We start from the raw sequence: 16,075 nt of genomic DNA on the forward strand, positions 1-16,075 counted from the left end.
ATGGGGCTGGACTAGATGACCCTTGGGGATCCCTTCCAACTCTACAATTCCATGACTCTTATGTTTGCCCTGAGATAATTAGCCACAGAAATTACAGCAGGGATAGGCAACTGGCAGTTCAAGTGATGGACACCAGGGCTCCTAATCCAAGCCTCCAGCATGGCTCCTGATGACACCCACTCACTCCCTGCACATCACCAGTACATCTGATGGAGGTTTTGGCAAATTCTTCTCCTTTACAGAAGTTGGAAAGGACTTTGGAGGTCATCTCTAACCCACCCCCTGCTCAATGTAGCTACAACATCCCTGACAAATGGGTCTCTGCTTCAATGCTTTCAGCAACTCCTGACAGTCTGTTTCATTGCCAAACAGCTTTACTGTGAGGAAGTTTATCCCAATGCTTTGCAGAAATCTGCTTTCATGCAGTTTCTACCCGCTGGTTTCAGTGTTGGCCCCTGGAGCAGCAGAAAAGAAGTCTCAATCTTCTGCATGGCAGCCCTCTGCTGACACCGAAATGTAGGCAAAGCATCTTCCCACTATTTCACAGCAAGAAGTAAATAGGTCTGTCAGAGGCCGAGTGAGCAGCAACTGAGGTGGGTGAAGGGAGGGCTCCATCTGTGGCTGCTGTCCCAGGGGATGAGAGGAAAGAAAGCCTTTGCTTTCACCTACTTCATGCGGGAGTGAAGGGACAAAAAGACAAAGGCAATCAGTGCAATAAAATGACTCACTGAAGATTTTTGTACTAGTGGTCTTTCTTTTGTTGTTTTTCTGTTGTGTGGTACAATCTTCTAGCTTTATGTGGAAGTGGGTCGGTGAAGTCAATGTCGCTCGCCCTTCAGTCCTACTCAGTTCAAAAGACTGCCCATTCTAAAAAATAGTTGCTAACTGGAGGACAAGGGTCTATAAAAATATGCTGCAAGATCTTGTTAGCCCCATTACTTTGTGTCTTATTAAACAGCATTTTATTTCCTTGCCATGTCTTGTAAAAGTGGTGGAGCAAAAGGTTGTGCCTTCTTGCATGAAGACATGTAGGTAACTATTTGAGGCTGGACCTCTTTTATGTGGAACTTATTATGTAACCAATTAAGGGATAATACTATGGATTACTGACTTAACACACTTCCCAGGATATCAGACTTCCTTCAAGTAGGAGATGAGACATATTTATAAGAGTAATAAACCTTTCAGCGTGGTAAGTGACACCAGTTAATTTTTTAATGTGTTTAATGTCCTTCCTCCTGGGCCGTGTTCAGAAAGTGGTGGTGGGGGATGTGTGTTCAGACCCCTGGACCCTCACTTGTGGGGTGCCTCAGGGTTCCGTCCTCTCCCCCATGCTTTTTAACATCTATATGAAGCCGCTAGGAGAGATCATCAGGGGGTTTGGGCTGGGTGTCCATCACTATGTAGATGATACCCACCTCTACCTCTCTTTCAAATCAGAACCAGTGAAGGCAGTGAAGGTCCTGTGTGAGTGCCTGGAGGCAGTTGGAGGATGGATGGCGGCTAATGGATTGAGGTTGAATCCTGACAAGACAGAAGTACTGTTTTGGGGGGGACAGGGGGCGGGCTGGTGTGGAGGACTCCCTGGTCCTGAATGGGGTAACTGTGCCCCTGAAGGACCAGGTGCGCAGCCTGGGAGTCATTTTGGACTCACAGCTGTCCATGGAGGCGCAGGTCAATTCTGTATCCAGAGTAGCTGTCTACCAACTCCACCTGGTACGCAGGCTGAGACCATACCTGCCCGCGGACTGTCTCGCCAGAGTGGTGCATGCTCTGGTTATCTCCCGCTTGGACTACTGCAATGCGCTCTGTGTGGGGCTACCTTTGAGGGTGACTCGGAAACTACAACAACTAATCCAGAATGCGGCAGCTAAACTGGTGACTGGGGGCGGCCGCCAAGACCACATAACACCGGTCTTGAAAGACCTACATTGGCTCCCAGTACGTTTCTGAGCACAATTCAAAGTTTTGGTATTACCTTTAAAGCCCTAAACGGCCTCGGCCCAGTATATCTGAAGGAGCATCTCCACCCCCATCGTTCTGCCCGGACGCTGAGGTCCAGCGCCGAGGGCCTTCTGGCGGTTCCCTCATTGCGAGAAGCAAAGCTACAGGCCAAGGGCCTTCATGGTAGTGGTGCCCGCCCTGTGGAACGCCCTCCCATCAGATGTCAAAGTGATAAACAACTACCTGACATTCAGAAGACATCTTAAGGCAGCCCTGTTCAGGGAAGTTTTTAACGTGTGATATTTTACTGTATTTTTGTTTTTTATGGAAGCCGCCCAGAGTGGCTGGGGAAACCCAGCCAGATGGGCGGGGTACAAATAAATTATTATTATTATTATTATTATTATTATTATTATTATTATTATTATTATTATATTGTTGGATATAATATAAAAAGGCTTTGCTCTACAGAGCTTTAAGAACATATGTGCCTATGAAAAGGGAATGATGTGGAACGGACATTGTGGAGCGGGGAAACAGTGGGGTTTAGTGATAGGAAGTAAGGGGGAGCCTGATTAGTGTGGTAAAAAGACAGTGCAAGAAAGCGAGGGAAAGCAGATTACAAACACATGTAATGTGAGAATGAGGCTGATGAATTCTGGTGGGAAAGAGGTATAGATGGATGGAGGAATGACATGCCTCCCCTTGTCCTTCAGCTCGAGTTCTGCCCATTAGTCATAGGGACTCTTCTGCCTATAGGTCCTCCATTGCTCACTGAACTAGTTGCCCCACCCCTCCATACAGGCTCAAATCCAGCCCAGTGCTTTCTTTCAGTCCCTGACAATGAGCTGTTGCGCTGCAGTCCTTCGTCAACATGCTTAAGGATCCCACACTGTCCCACTGCATCATGGTCAAGTATCTGCATGGTGCTGTTTAGAGTCATCTACATAAACTACATGTTTAAGTTAGCCTAAGTGTTAATGTCTGACGTGGGGCAATGTCTGGAAGGAATGGTTACAGTTGATTCTAAATAACTACTTTAGGTGGGGTATCCAAACAATAGGTTCTGCAGCAGCATCCTCTCCCTATGGCTAAGATTCAGACAGTTTCCTTCAGCAATAGCTCTTAGTGAACAGTAGGTGGCACCTTTCATCTTTCCCTCTGAGCAGTTTTTCTTTCGCAAGGGCAGTTTACTGAAACACTACAAGAAATAACCGCTGCTATCAATTCATATAATTCATGTAAACAAGTGTTTTCATGCTCAGCAAACATGTCTAACTAGTGTAATTGTGAGCACATTTTAAAGCCAGCCAGCCAGCAACCAACTGTAGCTAGGATTACGCAGAGGTAGCAAGGCTTACCAGTGAAAAACAATGGTTTGTCAATATTTTTGGCACAGAGCTGTTTGGTGGTGATGCTTTGTGTCAGCAACAGGGAATCTGTGGTTTTCAGATGCATCCTCACCATCCCTGGCTGTTGGCCATTCTGCCCGGGGCTGAGGGGAGCTGGGCTCCCCCTACATCAGGAGGGCCATAGTTTCCCTCCCTTGTGTTATGGGGTGTGTGGCAGCACAATATCAACTCTGAGTAGTGTAACTGGATAAATTAATAATGTTTAGGATTTGTATTAAAACCTTCAGAGTGCTCAAAGCATTCTGCATACATTATCTAACAAATTCTTATGATCCCCCTGTAAAATAGGATTCTTTTGGTTTGTGTTAAGTGGCCCAGCAAGTTCACAACCAGTGCCACATTTGAATTGGGAACTTAATTGCTCACACTGCTAGCAATGAAAATGAAATGGTAGTTTACAAAAAAAGTAAAGAAACAAAACTCCTTCCTGCGTTCAGAGTATGTGAGGAGGGGGAGAAAGGCTCACTCTGCTTGCACCATTTGGACTATCTTTGGGTTTAGCTGTCCCAAATTACTGGTTTCCATAGATGACTGGAGATTTATTATTTACAACCATGTTTACAATCTTCTACAAAATTTCTAGCCCACATGGGTGGAGAAGTTGTGAAAATATGCCCTGAATAGAACATGCTTATATCTTTTGAGCAATGCTTCTCAAAAAAGGCCATGGTGGCTACAGAGGACACGAGGTGGCTGACTTTACAGCAAAAGCTCATTGCTGATTCCAATGAGATTTCATATGAGATCAACAAGGAACAAATGAAAAGGGAGGAAGCCATGAGGCAAAGCCTACTGGTGTAACAGGGCTGCTAGGTGATTTGGGAAGAGAGGTATCTATCAAGAGCATTGATGGCATGAATCTATCTTTTAAAAAGCAATAGAGGTAGGAAAGAAACATGAAATCTACATGTGCTAAAAGCATACCCTCCAACATTTCTCTGAAGAAAATAGGGACGTCCCATTCCATAATGATAATTTTAATATTTATACTCCATACATCTTACTGGCTTGCCCAGCTACTTTGAACGGCTTCCAACATATATAAAACATAATAAAAAAAAATTTAACATTTTTAAAAAAACCTTCCTTATACAGGATGGCCTTCAGATGGCTCGGAGGTTGGATAATGTCATACCCTCCAACATTTCTCCAATGAAAATAGGGACATCCTAAAGAAAAGTGGGAGATTCCAGGATCAAATCAGAAACAGGATGTCCCTGGAAAATAGAGACACTTGGAGGGTCTGTAAGAGTCCTTCCTGAGCTGGAGTACCAACTGCAAAACTTGTTTTTGAATGTTCCCTGAAGTCAAAAACAACAAGCTTCCTGTGGATAGAAAGTTAGGCTATCAGGAAAAAGGCTGAGGTAGAACTTTTCTGCCTGATGTACTAGTTTTCAACATGAAGTTTTTTTTAAAAAAAATAATTGGGGTAATTGTAAAAAAGCGATCCCTTCATTTACAATCTGAATAAAAAAACAACCCTTTATTGAAAGTTTTTCATATTTCAACATGTAAATGTGCACACTGACTGCAAAATAACTTGTGATGTCACAAAAGTATATCCCAAACTGAACACTAAATAACAGAAACCAACAATGAATGAATGAATGAGGAAAAGATATAAACATACCATCATTGTATTACACATCTAATGTATAGAAAGCATAAAACATTTCAATAAGCAAATCAATGGAGATTGTGAAAATAATTGTTTTGGTATCAAATCATATTGAAATTATTTCTGAGCCCCTGGAGGCTTAACTGCTCCAGTTTGAACTGCTGTATACTGTATACATGCTAACGAATATATATTCCATCCCGCCCCCCCCCACCTCTGGTTATCCTACTTTTGTCTGCTAATTTTTTTCTAGCAGGGCAATTCCCCCCCCCCTTTGCCCACCAGCCTTGCAGAGTAAATGGTGCATTACCAGCGACAATGCCTTGCTATTACCAGACCAGCTGCTGCTCAAAGAAAAAGATTCAATGGAGTTGAATGTAAGTTCTGGGTTAGGAGAAATGATTTGTTTTACAATTGTCATGCGATTTCAATGACCACATCTCTTGTGGCGAACAACTAAAAAGAAAACAAAATGAAGCAACTTTTAAGGAAGAATGGAACCTGTTCCCCCCTCCTGTCACACAGTGGTGAACTAGTGGAGAACCCTGCAGTTCCGAAGACTCGTGTCTTCAGGATTATGCTGAATGGCCTCAGAGCACAGAACCTCACACTGTTCTAAGGGTTCAGTTCTCCCTTAGGTTGTCTCCTGTACTTCCTGTGCACGCATAAGGTCAAAACTCTGGTCGTTTCCATTACTGAATAAATAGGTAGAAGAATCTCTACAAGTCTGGACATTTGAAATATCTGAAATTATTAATAATTAATTAAAAGCTTTTAGTAAAATGAACACAACTTCCATCTTTTCCCATGAGGGAACTCAGACGTTATAAAATGGCAAAAAATGACAATCAATAAGCTGAAACGCGTAAAGTGAAAATATTGAATTACAATTTTTTGCTTGCCTATTTCAATTTACTCGGAGAGTCCCCATGGAAGGAGCAAAATCTGCATTTAAATAGGGATGTTTTAGCAATGCACCAGATTGCCTTTGTAGGCACTGGGTACCAGAAGAATAACACTCAACCGTTTTATTTTCTATCAAAATACACAATATGATTATGTGTGTGGAGCAAAAGCTTGCATATTCCATGTGTGCGCATTTACAGTGTGTCTCTGAATGGACATGAATTTAACACTCATCCAGGATCCTTGCCAGTGAGTCCCCAAGCAGAATACTTTACTCTCCTCAACACAAGAGAGTGGAAACCATCCACTTTTGTGGAACTCAGTAAAGGGATGCATCCGGATACAGTGGGATCTCGGGTTAAGAACTTAATTTGTTCTGGAGGTCCGTTCTTAACCTGAAACTGTTCTTAACCTGAAGCACCACTTTAGCTAATGGGGCCTCCCGCTGCCGCCACGCAATTTCTGTTCTCATCCTGAAGCAAAGTTCTTAACCCGAGGTACTATTTCTGGGTTAGTGGAGTCTGTAAGCTGAAGCGTATGTAATCTGAAGCGTCTGTAACCTGAGGTACCACTGTAGGCCTGAGGGTGGTGGACTGTTAAAAGTCTTTGAGGTTCCTAAATCAGAGAAGGCAGTGGCATTTCCCCAAGAAGGGGAATTTAGGGAGTTCTCCCCAGGCTAAAAGGTGCAAGTTTTCCTCCCTGCTCCTTGGGGGTACTTCTCCTGCTCACAAAGTTTAGAAGAATGAAAACAGACTTGTGGGTGTGTTGGACATTGTTCAGAGGAAACCTATTTGAAGTGGCCTTACTCAGAGACCACTTTGGAGAACCTTGCTTATTGGGCGATATCAGGGCCGGCCTACCAGAGGCAGCAGATCTGGCCTCCAAGGAACACACTGCAAGTCAGTCTTTACTCTCGCCCCCACCTTGTTCCTGATGCAGATCTCCACTCCCCACTCCTTCCCTGGCAGGGGCGTCATTTTATGGTTCACCTCAGGTGCCGAAATGTATTGGGCTGGCCTGGGTGATATACAAATACTGTAAATAAAACAAACAAATTATGCCAATCCTGTTGGATCTTCAACCCTATGGTAATGCACAATGTGACCAACGTATACCACTGGCAAGTTCTTTGTTGAAAAGGAATCCCTTGCAGTGTGTTTGTTCTCGTCTTGTGGCAAAGTGTATTCTAGATTGCATTGATCAATCTGTGGGCACACCCAGTGCTCCACTGCTATTGCCCACTGCAAAGGATGACAAGCTGTTTTTCAGAGAAGCTTGTCCACATGTATCAATCCATTTACTGAGGAATCCCAGATGAGCTTCCAAAAAGGACCCAAAGGTTCTTTAGAACACGGTTTTTCAAACCACAGCCACAAAATAAATGGTAAGATCCCTTGAAAATATTCTGGATATATGTGGAACAAATTTGTAATGCCTGCCAACCATCCAACTGCCATCGTGTCCCAGGTTGACAAGGGGCACAAATTGTCCCTTGGCCAAGCTTACATTGGCTGACTGTTTCTGCCTTGTGGGTGCTGGATGGACAGGAGGTTAAGAGCCACTTTCTGCTGCTTGGCTCATAAAGCTCAGATTATGCGCAACAGCTTCTGATCAAATTAAACCTCATAACCAAGAGCTTTATTGCAAAGCTTTTAAGAATAAATGGTGCCATTACTTTTGAGAAGATAATGGGGTTTATGGAAACATGGCATTATAATCTCACTAAAAAAAGTAAAAAGAATAAATACATGCACACCACCCAAGTACCAGCTCTGTATTTTATAGACTGTTCTGCCTAAAGTTGGAGAATGCTAGAGTATGAGAAGGAGAAATGGATTGGCGCACACTGCCAACAGCATTAAAGTTCCTCTCTTCTCAAATGTCTGTTCTTTAAAATGTCTGTTGGCGTAAGCAGGACCATTACATTCCTGTTAGGAAAGAAACTGCGTCTATCTTTATCCTCCTCAGAAGCAGAGTATCCTTATCACTTGTAAGGTGTCAGTACTTACCTAGGATCATTTATATGGGCAACAAAGCATCTCACCTTCCATCATCTGCATGACAAACATGCAAGTTCCCTTTTAAAACGAGCAGAAGCCACTTGGGGAAGGGCAATCAGGATTGGAGCAGCAGTGCCACACATGTGGTCCGGTTGCCCTTACCCCAGAGCAGGCCCCCCTCCCCCCCGCAAAGGCATATTTCAAACTCCACAGAAGGAAAGCCACTGGGATGGTGATTTGGACCAGGGAAATGGTGGCTGAAGGGACACACTTTGTTCACTGACCCTGAAAGCAGACAAATGTGCAGGTGCTTGTCTATGACAGCTTCCATATTTGTATTGTGATGCTCAGCTAGAGCCCACAAATTTGGGTGGAGGCCCCTTCCACTAATGTTTTGCTGCCAACAGAGAGGCACATCCTCATCCCAAACTATTAATTGCTGTACTCAACAGGGCGCATGGAGATGGATTGGGGCAAATATGTTTTTTGTTACTCACATAAAAAAGAAATGGAGAAATGAACACAGATATTTTATTGTTGTGTATAATGATTATGAACTGCAAGGGGCTGTACACATGCTCACCTTGGTTGCCAACACTGCCAACCCACCATCTCTTGCCAAACTCCCTCCAGCTCTTGCCAAACTCCTCCCCTAAGACCTTGCTAACCCCCATAACCTCTCAGACCAGGGGTGAGGAGCTTTTCTAGCTCCCACTTTGTGGGCCAATTTTGACTGGGGTGCACGGCAGCCCACCTGCCAATATTCCAGCAACAGAGGTTGCTGATCCTTTCAGGCTTTTGGGACCCTCCCCCACTTTCCCTCTGCCTCTCCACCACTTTAGTGGTACAAGAGAAAACGGCAGTGAGGGTCATAAATCCACTTCTCCTTTGCACCCCCAAAGTTGTAATGGAGAAGGAGAGGAGGATTGCACAAGACTTAGAGCTTCTCCTTTCCCCTTTGTGCCACCACCATAGCCATATGGGATTAAGAGCGGGTCCAGCAGGAGCAGCAGCGAAGGGAAGAGGACAGAAAGTGGAGCTCAGCCTGGGATCAGGGCAGCCGCAGCAGCAGATTACCAGGCTGGCCAGCCGCCACTTCTGGTTGCTACCCTTCTCCTGCCCTTCGCTCCTTCTGATGGACCAACTCTCCGCTCTAAACCACAGAATCATAGAACGGAGGCAGGGCGATCATGGCAGCAGAGGTCTGCGGTGAACGTTTATAAAGCGCAACAACTTTGGGTGGGTGCTCCACCTAAAAGAAGCTCAACAACCTTTCTAAATAAAAAGCCCTGTCAACATCCTTTTTAAATTGTGGTGCCCAGAACTGGACACAGTATTCCAAGTGTGGTCTGAGTAGGGTAGAATAGAGTGGTACTATTACTTCCCTTGATCTGGACATTAGACATATGTTGATTCAGCCGAAAAAAGTATTCACTTTTTTTGCTGATGCATCACATTGTTGACTCATGTGAAGCTTGTGGTCCACCAAGATCCCTAGATCCTTTTCACATGTACTACTAGTAAGCCAGGTGTGTCTCATCCTATATTTGTGCATCTGGTTCTTCCTGCCTAAGTGCAGAACCTTACATTTGTCCCTATCAAAATTCATTTTGTTAGCTTGCTGTTAAGGTCACTTTGAATTCTGATTCTTCCTTCTACACTACAGCATTAGCTACCACTCCCAGTTTGGTGACATCTGCAAATTTGAAGAGCACCCCCTCAGTTCCTTCATCCAAGTTGTTTATAAAGATGTTAAGCAACAACAGGCCCAGGACAGAACCCTGCGGGACCCCACTTGTCACTTTTTTTCAGGATGACGGGGAACCATAATAAGTATTCTTTGGGTTTGGTCAGTCAACCAGCTACAAATCCACCTAACAGTTATCTTGTTAAACCCACATTTTACCATCTTCCTCATGAGAATATCATGGGGGACTTTGTCAAAAGCCTTACTGAAATCAAGATACACTATGTCCACAGCATTTCCCTGATCCACCAAGTTTGTAATTCCATCAAAAAAGGAAATCAGCTTGGTCTGTCATGACTTATTTTGAGAAACCCATGCTGGCTCTTAGTAATCACAGCATCCTTTTCTAAATGTTCACTTCAGCCTTGTCCTTTTAATTATCCCAGTGACCTGAAATGTTTTATACTGTGATGCCAATAAAGGTATTTGATTTGATTTGAAATGCTCACAGACCAACTGTTGAATTATCTGTTCTAGGATCTTCCCTGGTTTTAATGTCAAGCTCACTGGTTAGCAGTTACCTAGGTCTTCCTTTTTCTCATTTTTTGAAGATGGGGACAACATTTGCCTGCCTCCAGTTTGTAGGGACATCATCTGTTCTCCAAGATTTCTCAAAGATCATAGACAAAGCTTCTGTAATTACATCCGCAAGCTCCTTTAGTACCCTTGGATGCAGCTCATCAGGCCCTGGAGATATGAACTCAATTAAAGTAGCTACGTGTTCCCTTACTACCTTTTCGTATCTTGGGCTGCAGCTCTCTCCTTACATCATGTATTGTGTTATCACCAGGTTGGGCATCACTTTCCTTTTGGGTGAAGACAAAGGCAAAGTAGGTGTTAAGTAGTTCCATCTTCTCTCTGTCACTCAATAGCATTTCCCCGTCTTCCCCATGCAGAGGACCCACCACTGGCTTGTTCTTCCTCTTACTTTGAACATAGCCAAAGAGACTTTTTATTATTTCTAATGGCTGGGTGGTAGCAAAACCAGCAGATCCTCAAGCTGGACAGGGAGGCCAAAGGTGGTCAGTGGCAGTACCAGCCAGCCTGGGGTTCTGAATCAGGAGGCAGGAGGCCCAAGGCTGGCAGGCAGAGGACCCAGCAGAGCTGGAGTGCTGCAGCAGCCTATTCTAGCAAACCTCCATGGCTCACCTGGGTGCTCATCCACCACCCCTCGTCACACTGTGGTTTACAACTTAAACACACAAAGATTGAAGAGCCAAACACTTTCAAGATGAAGGGCTGCAGTCACATAGTGGTGCAACCATACCCTCCAACTTTTCTCCTATGAAAATAGTGACTTCCCATTCCATAATGATAATTTTACTATTTATACCCTACGGGTTGCTCTAACCACAACATATATAAAAACAAAATAAAATTTAAACATTAAAAATATTTCCTATACAGGATTGCCTTCAGATAGTTCAGGGGTTGGATAACTCCAGACTCTAAGGAAAACTGGGACATTCCGGAATCAAACAGAAACCGCGACAGCTTCTCTAAAACAGAGATGTTCCTGGAAAATAGGGACACTTGGAGAGTCTGTGCAACCGTATGCCAGGGTTCTGCCTGCCCTTTCAGGATATGGAGGACATGAGGTTGGCTTCCAGTTTAACCATAAACCTGGTGTAAAAATTCAGCTTCGACCTAAACTTCCAAAACTGTTAAGTAAAACCGGGGGTGAGAATTGGCAAGCCAGAAATCAGGCAATAGAAGTGCAAAAAACAATGACAGGCTGAATCAAATGCATTCCAGTCTTTCAGTGTCTTTTAACCTCAAGTGCCTGAAATTAGTTGGATTTCTGTCAACTCTGACTAATTTCAGACACGTGGGGTGAAAAGGCAGTGACATGTGCAATTGAAAAGCAATGAAATAAACTCCCCAGGCATAATCCTTCTTGGCCCATAACGAGTGCCTGTCAAGTGGGCCTGATTTGCAGACCAGGCTCTTCATCATCTCTCCTGAAAACTCCCTCCCACCCCCATTCCTTCTCTTCAGGCACCTGCTAAATGCCCAAGAACACACACACCCGAGCACTGATAACAGGCAAACTGTTGGCAACAACACAAAACTGGGCATGTTGATGATTCCCTTATTCTCACTTGCAGTTTCAACTGGACATGACGGGAGCTCTGATCGCACAGGAGAGGGGACTTGATAGGCAATCTGTTTGGAAGCTTTTCTTAACCCCTTCCCCCCACTGTTTCCTGATTAAAAACTGCCCCACCCAGCTGCTACACGCCCTGTGGTACCTAAATGTCATTCCCCCCAATATATGAATTGAGTACAGTGGTCACAAAAACAAACAACACTTCAAATTTGGGCTAAATTTTCAAGTGTTTAAAAACTCAGCCCAGCTTCAAAAATGTTGGAAATGGACTAAATAAACTATAATACAGTGGAACCTTGTGTTACGTACCGTCCCCCTTGCGAATGCTGCAGGTTACAACCTCCACTAGCCTGGAAGTAGATGTTCCCAGTTGCAACCTTTGCCCCGGGATGTGAGCGGAAGTCGTGTGCTGGCAGCACGGCAGCAGCGGGAGGCACCATTAGCGAAAGCGCGCCTCATGTTACGAGCCGTTTTGGATTGAGAACGGACCTCCAGAACAAATTAAGTTCATAACTGGAGGTACCACTGTATAAGCAGGCTGTTTCAAGTAATATTTGTGGCAGGTCTGTGTTTATGCCCTAAGTATACAAAAGTGCACCAAAAAAATTAGAATGTGGTATTGGATGCAGAATTCAGCTTTTTCAGAATGTCAGCAAGCTTCTAGTCCTTATGGTTGTGAAAACATGCTTGAAAGTGTATGGGCAACACCTGCTTGAAAGCTCAGAGACCAAAGGGATAAGTGGAATGCATAACCCTGCATAGTTCCCTCCCATTCTCTGGGATTAGCAAAACTGGAATACATAATGCAAAATCGTCATAACTGCAGAATATATTATGCAAAATAAGAGAAATTATGCATAATTCATAGTATGAAGTGGGCCACGAATGGCACATTGATGTTGGTGAAAAAGGTTTATTCTTGTCCAGGAAAAAATGCTTGCATCTGGACATATTTAAGTGCAAGATTGCTGATTCTTGACATATGGTGACTGCTGAGTCAGCGATTCCTGAGTCAGCAATTGGGATCTGGCCAGGATGTGATTGTCTTGTGCACGGGTGTCAGACACAAGGCCCGCAGGCCGAATCCGGCCCGCGAGACCTCGTCATGTGGCCCGTGTAGCCTGGTCTATATATATCTGTGAGGGAAGCTTGGGCTGCGGCGCGCGAGCAGGGCGCCTCGGGTCCCTTCTGCGCAGGCACAGACCTCCCCCTCCTCCAGCTACCTAGCCGAGACTTATTTGACACGGCGAGGGCGGGGTTGGATATGGGAGGCTGCCGCCGCTGCTCTCAACTTCTTTTCGGGCTCGCCGGGGTGAAGTAAGTCCCGGCGGGAGCGCAGCGCGCCTGCACAAGGTGGAACACGGAGAAGGGCAGAGCCGGCTTCGTGCGCGTTGGAGAGAGGGAGACTGAGAGCGCGCATGTGTTTCAGGAGCGCGCCCTGTGAATACTCGGGGCAGCGTGCTTTTGCTTTGCTTTTATTTATTTATTTAGGCGCGTTTCCGCGCTGCCCAATGAACAGCATCCTCTGCCTCTGGGGATTCACGATTCAAAAGCAAATTCGATACGTAAATAACGTCAGGCGCGGCTTCCGCAGGGTGCGTGTTGCAAAAATTTATATATGGAAAAAAAGCTGATAAGGAATTGGTTTATTTCATGCAATTTTTTCCTCAATGTTATTACAGGGTCCAGCCATCAGTTCCCGCCCTCCTCAAAGGTTTAGGGTAGGTAGCAAAGGGGGAAAAATCCAAACAAATGCTCGATTAAAATTTGGGGAATGAGAAAAATTAAAACCTGCACATCTTGTGTAACTTAAACACCAAGCCAAACAGGAAACAATTTTTATATTCATATATGTATTCAAATGAAATCAAGGTGAAGTTTTCCATGAGCCAGAAGCTCTGCATTACTTAATCCAGCTGTTAAAGGTGTCATGGGGTTTGAAGACACTCAAACCGGCCCTTTGAGGGTGACCAAACTGCTGATGCGGCCCCCGATGAATTTGAATTTGACACCCCTGGTCTTGTCTATATACCATAGCTGTCAACTTTTCCCTTTTCTTGCGAGGAATCCTATTCGGAATAAGGGAATTTCCCTTAAAAAAACGGAAACGTTGGCAGCTACGCTATATACATAAGGAGAGCTAGACAAGCAACTTCCCCTGCTGCTCTGCTCCTTGATATCTGTTGCCGGCGACTCCTATCTACCTAAAGGAGCACCCCTTCTAGTGCTCTAGCAGGAAACTGTGTAAATATCTGTAACTGTGTGTGCTCAAGCCTGCCAGTAAATGAAGTCACCGACTGGAGTTTGCTACTGACTATTTTTCCTTGCTCAAACCTCTCACTGTTTTCTGACCAGGGAGCAGAGCCAACTGTTTCCTTAAAGTTGAAACTGTGGGCTTTGGAAGCATGTTGAACCAAGTGCCACATTCTGACAGAGTTTGGATTTGAGTGCAGAACACAGCTTAAGCCAAGAGCTCTTGGCATGCAAGGGGAAAATGCAGTCTGGGATGGAGAAATGACTTTCAAGTCTGTTGCTGTTCTTTATTTACTCACTTTCCACTTTGCCTCCAAGGCCTGCTGTGAGTCTCTTAATACTGCATTTGGGGTATCAGATCAGCAAAGGCTGGATGCAACAAATCAGGGGAGTTATTGTATTTGCATGATGAAGCCCCAGGCCCCATAGTTCCCTTATATAATAAACACACATGGACACAGATAATTTAGTTTAAAGGACAAAAATAGACCACAACTTCATTGGTTACAGATGTGAGCGGTTTGGCTTAGGCATTGGGTGAAACCAGATTATATCCCGACTCCTGCCCATCTCCAGTGAGTCACGCTAAGGGTAAACCACCAGTAGGGGGAACCCTATGATATACATCAAATCAGGGCACCCCCAGGGTCTATGATGGGTCGTGGCATGGCCCTAGCCCACATCCAGACTTTGGAAAGGATCCACACCCCCGGATCCCTGTAACAGGATACCCTTATTGAGTAGGAGGCAACAATCTCCTCTCCCATTACAGAGGCTTACCCAGTGCCTAACCTTACAAAGTTGCGACCATTGATACAAGGTAGGCGAAAACCAAGTGGCTGGTGCCAATTTGCCAAGTGGAAAAATTCCTACCCGGCCCCATCAATATGGTGGCCAACATATGTCCATAGCAAGGTTGTTGTCATAGCAACGCATAAAAAAGAGGGTGGGAGGGCTGGGAGATCCAACAAGGAGGCAAAAAGAGGCCGCCCCCTGGCTGCACCACGGATTAAACGTTTGGGGGCATGATGCGGCCGGAATCCCCATGATGTGGGTGGCATCCCTCCACCCCTCATCTGGGTCACTGTGAGTCCTGATGCCCGTCTGCAACACCGCCCCCCAGGGAAGGGAAGCGGACTTGTAGAACAGAATCTCTGACACGGCAGGCTGAGCCATTTCCACCCACCCTGCCAAATCAAGGGGGGAGATCTGAGCCGAGTGACAGGATTCTGTCCCTGGAGGGATGGTCTATGTGAGCCAGATGCTTGAGAGGCAGAATGCAACTGACAAGACCAGTCAGAAGGCTTGGCTGTTGTCCAGCCTGGTCAGATCAAATCTTAGTCTTATTTGATATAAGATAGTGATTGGCAAAAACAACACCTAAGAAAATGGTGAAAACAACGGGGTGTGGGGCAGACGAGCGAGAAAACACGTGGTGAGAGGAATGGCTGAAGGATTTATAACATTGTTCTGTGAACCTATAGGGTGGTATTCAAATAATAGCAACAACATTAAGGAATTGAAAGTAATACCTTGTAATACCTTGCCTGTCCTCTGTTACCAAGGGAGATAGTCTCCCCGATAATTTAAGGAAATCTTCTCAGCACCTTGATTCCCAGAAACTTTGTTTTTTATGCGACTGTGCAAAGCAGTGGCTTATGCCTGAACGACAGAAGAAGTGATTGGAGAAGCACACTCGCTATCCTCTTAAACAGGATGTACCTATGGATGTAATGTGATGCAAAATGATCAAAATTATCAACAGTCCACTACCTTTAGAAAGGTCTGAGACCCCATCCTGACTCCATCCAGGGTTTATACATGATCCCTGTGCTGGTGCCAGGCTATTCTGTACCCTAGGCAAAGCACCCCCAAAAAAGAATTACTAACTTCAATTTTCAAAAAGGGATGTCTTGTAGAAATGATAAAATTCTTCAGAGTATGAAGGTAATACCAGAGATTTATAAGAAAAACCAACCTATATAAAACTGTGCCCCTCAAAGGTCAGTACTGTGCCCCTCTGAGGTCTGCCCCTGATCCAGCTGCCTAGTTGGCCCTGCGTGAACCGCAGGAGCAGCTGAAGAG

The 16,075-nt window shown here is 44.9% G+C and overlaps 1 protein-coding gene across 6 annotated transcripts in view; it reads right to left on the bottom strand.

Moving 5' to 3' along the window:
- TPK1 (thiamin pyrophosphokinase 1) overlaps positions 1–16,075 on the bottom strand; it is a 254,996-nt gene that overhangs the window by 3,663 nt on the left and 235,258 nt on the right. The gene's annotated exons all lie outside the window — the stretch shown is intronic.

This window comes from Podarcis gaigeae (genome assembly GCF_964106915.1).
Source record: "Podarcis gaigeae genome assembly, chromosome: 12".
Classification (NCBI taxonomy): domain Eukaryota; kingdom Metazoa; phylum Chordata; class Lepidosauria; order Squamata; family Lacertidae; genus Podarcis; species Podarcis gaigeae.